We start from the raw sequence: 3821 nt of genomic DNA, 5'->3' as shown, positions 1-3821 counted from the left end.
AGTATAAGATGATTGAAATTAAGATAGTTGAATTTGGAAGCCTTTAGATGGTTGTTTAATGGAATTTGCGTGTACAGTGATCCCCTGCCGGTGGGCGGCAGCCGGCCTACCCAACCGGCAGCGAGTATATGCGAGTTTGATGCCTTATATTATAGGGTGTACTCCCTGCCGGTGGGCCGGCAGCCGGTCAACCGGCAGAGAATACGTAATGTGCAAAGTTGAGCTTATTTGGCTATAGGGTGTATTCCCTGCCGGTGGGCCGGCAGCCGGTCAGCCGGCAGAGAATACACATTGACCATATGTTGACCTTGTTTACCTCGACCTGTATTCCCTGCCAGTGGGCCGGCAGCCGGTGGACCGGCAGAGAATACACTTTCAGCCTTTTTGGCTTGGTTTTACCTTGGCTTGGTTTTACCTTGGCTTGTATCCCCTGCCGGTGGGCCGGCAGCCGGTGGACCGGCAGAGAATACACCTTCATCTATTTTTGACCTTGTTCTACCTCAGCATGAATCCTCTGCCGGTGGGCCGGCAGCCGGTGCCCACACCGGCAGAGAGCACCTGATATTTGTTATACTCTTATACTTATACATGCTTCACATGAATTGTTTACGTACGTTTGTGCAATCATTGTTACTCGTATTTGTGACCGGAGTGTGACGGTTTACATTGTGTGACTACTCGACATTCCTTATTTATTTGCCCTCGGACATTGGGTCATGGTTAGGTGCCATTGTTTCCGAGTTGGGCTATTTTTCCTTCCGCCTCTTCGGACCGGGGGTCACGGTTAGGTGACAAGGTTCCGATTTGGGGTTACTCGACTTTCGGGCACGGTTAGGTGTACCATGTTTCGAGTCTTGGATACGATTTGGTATCGTTTGTCGAATCGGGTGTCGTCCATCCCGAGAGTCTGGCCAGATTTAGACTAGGACCGTATTATGATCGTTGTCCTACCAGGAGGTTGGAGTCTACGGGTTTGTCTTGTTTTGAGTCAAAGCTTTGTAAATGTCTTGCTTGTTACGGTCATTGGCGTGTTCTTATATACGAGAGTGCACGTCCTCTATGATTGTTTGTGAGAGTCTTGGTCCTATCGGATACTAGGGGTGAGATGCAAGCCCTAGTTGCGATATGATCGCCGGGATTGATGTTCCCATCCGTTCTTATGGTGAGATGCAAGCCATAAGTATGAATGTGACATTAGTAGCCACGTCCCGTGCTATGGTTGTTAAGAGGTTTTCAAAGTAATGGCTATGGTTTCTATCCATGTATTTTCTATTCAATTGATCCGATGTTTACCTTCTTCATATGATTCGATGCCTATCTCATTAAGAATGCAATATGCCTATCTCGTTATGATTATCGTTATATTCCCTTGTTCTTATTATTCAAGTATAATGCATGATCAATATGTTTAATTAAGTTCTTGCTTATGTGCATTTCGACATATTGTGGCTGGGAGAACCCTGAGTTACTCCCCACTGACTGTGGCGTTCATGTTTACATGAATGACAGGTTTGTGATGCAGATTATGGGGAAGACGTGTGAGCTAGCGAGAACATTGACCCTTGGACCTTAGTTATAGTTTGCTTAGACTCACCCATCGTTAGACTTGTGTTCATTCGTGGGATATCTTTTCCCCAACGCACTTGTTTTAAATTGTAAAACTTAATTATCTTTCTTTTCATTTTTGTTTGATCACTTATGATGGATTTCGCACTTTAAACTTTTAAAGGTTTCAAAAACCTCGTATTTTCCGCTTTAAATTTGATGCCCTATCGAGGGGTGTCACAAAGTTAGTGAGAGATGTAATCTTCAGCCAAGAGGCAATAGAAACCCAGACTTCAGCGGAGTAAAGATAGTCAAAGAAGAGGTGAGCAGCTGCTTCTACCTGGCACTCACAAAGAACACACCTGTTCCCTCAGAACAAGCCTCTGCTGCAAAGATTATCAACAGTGGGCAGCTTGTTCTGTGCAGCCAGCAAACCAATAACTCCATGTTTTGGATAATTGGATGAATCACCCAACGTGCGAAACATAGAGATCTTGGGCCCTTTTGGCCTGAGAAGTTCATAAATTTTATCTTTATACTCTTTGGTACCCAGAATAACCTTAGTAGCCTCAATACCACCAGTGTGCTTAAGTAGCTCATCTCTGCATAGAATTATATTATGCCAAAACCATGAATGAGCTACAGTAGGTTTGAAAGTCCAAAAGGCGGCACCTTTAAGGATGTATGCACTAACCCATTGGACCCATACATTAGAAGAATGTTTGTTAAGCTTCTTAATCCAACTCATCAATTGAGTTTTGTTCGAACTTAGTAGCTCCTTATTATTATTATTATTATTATTATTATTATTATTATTATTATTATTATTATTATTATTATTATTATTATTATTATTATTATTATTATTATTATTATTATTATTATTATTATTATTATTATTATTATTATTATTATTATTATTATTATTATTAATTAATTAATTAATTATTCTATACTACATATCAAATAAATTATTGTATACTACATATACGGTTTACAGGCCCCAACACGAGTCCCATATGCCATCTCGACTCAAATACCATTTATTATTTATTTCCGTCTCACAACATAAATTTCTAATTAATTATAATTTATAAAATATATTTTAAACACATTTTAACATTTCCACCGTCTGACTAACCACTAACCAAGCCCTAAACTATGAGGTATTACAGTCTTCCCTCCTTAAAAAGAACTTTGTCCCCGAAGTTCACCCAAACTACCCAAAAGACACCATTCAGGTCAAAAGAAATATTAACATTATTAATTAAGGATAATCAAACATATTAAATACACATTGGAAACTTAAGAGTATTACATTTCACCCTCCTAAAAATAAAATTCGTCCCGAAGTTTCCGAGTAAATACTTTATGAAAAAGTCATTCTACTTCACATACTTACAACATCCAAACAAGAGAAAATATTACATCATGCTAACAAGATTACCAACTAAAACTCCTATTTTCACCTTATGTCAAGGCATATATCTAATTATCATCTTAATAACACCATGTGAGAGCATCATGGAAGCACAATAACAAGGTCCAAGAAATGATCAACAATTTCTTTAAAACTTTGGCATAAAACTTACATTTTCAAGGATCAGAAAAATATAATGCAAATTTAAAAAAATCATTAATAAATAATCGCTTAACTATTCTTTGAGTACTTATACGTTTTAGAAAATACAGAGAGTCAACAAATCATGAGTGAAATAATCAAGTCCAAAGCTCATAAGTTCAATTTATAATGAATTTTACAACTTGTTTGGTCTAACCAAAATTTAACAGCAGATTGTCAGAAACTTGGGTAATCTTGCAAAAATCGCCATTAAATGTAGAGACATCAAGAATTAACGTGGCTTGTCAATTTGAAAACATATACAAATATTTTAAATAGTGAAGTTGGAATAATATATAAACGATAAGTATATTTTTAATGGCAAATTTTACAAAAACATGGGTTGAAAACATGGTTGTACAGGAACATTCTTACCACTGTCCACTAAACTATTTATCACTCTTAAACCGTAAATCATTTAAGCATGAAACCAGCGGCATATGAATTTTAACATACAGGGCTATCACACATAAAAATACCGCCTACATATATTAAGCATGCAAGAAATGGCAGCCAAAGCGAACAAGAGTGAGAATACGAGAAATCAACCAGAATTATATTCTTCACAATTTCCACAATTTCCATCATGTTTCACATGTTAATCATAATTACGCCTCCCAAATACATGCCAACACACTTCTTCCACACCCACATG

The sequence above is a fragment of the Silene latifolia genome, chromosome 4, assembly GCF_048544455.1.
Source record: "Silene latifolia isolate original U9 population chromosome 4, ASM4854445v1, whole genome shotgun sequence".
Taxonomy (NCBI): domain Eukaryota; kingdom Viridiplantae; phylum Streptophyta; class Magnoliopsida; order Caryophyllales; family Caryophyllaceae; genus Silene; species Silene latifolia.
This window is presented reverse-complemented; position numbering follows the sequence as displayed.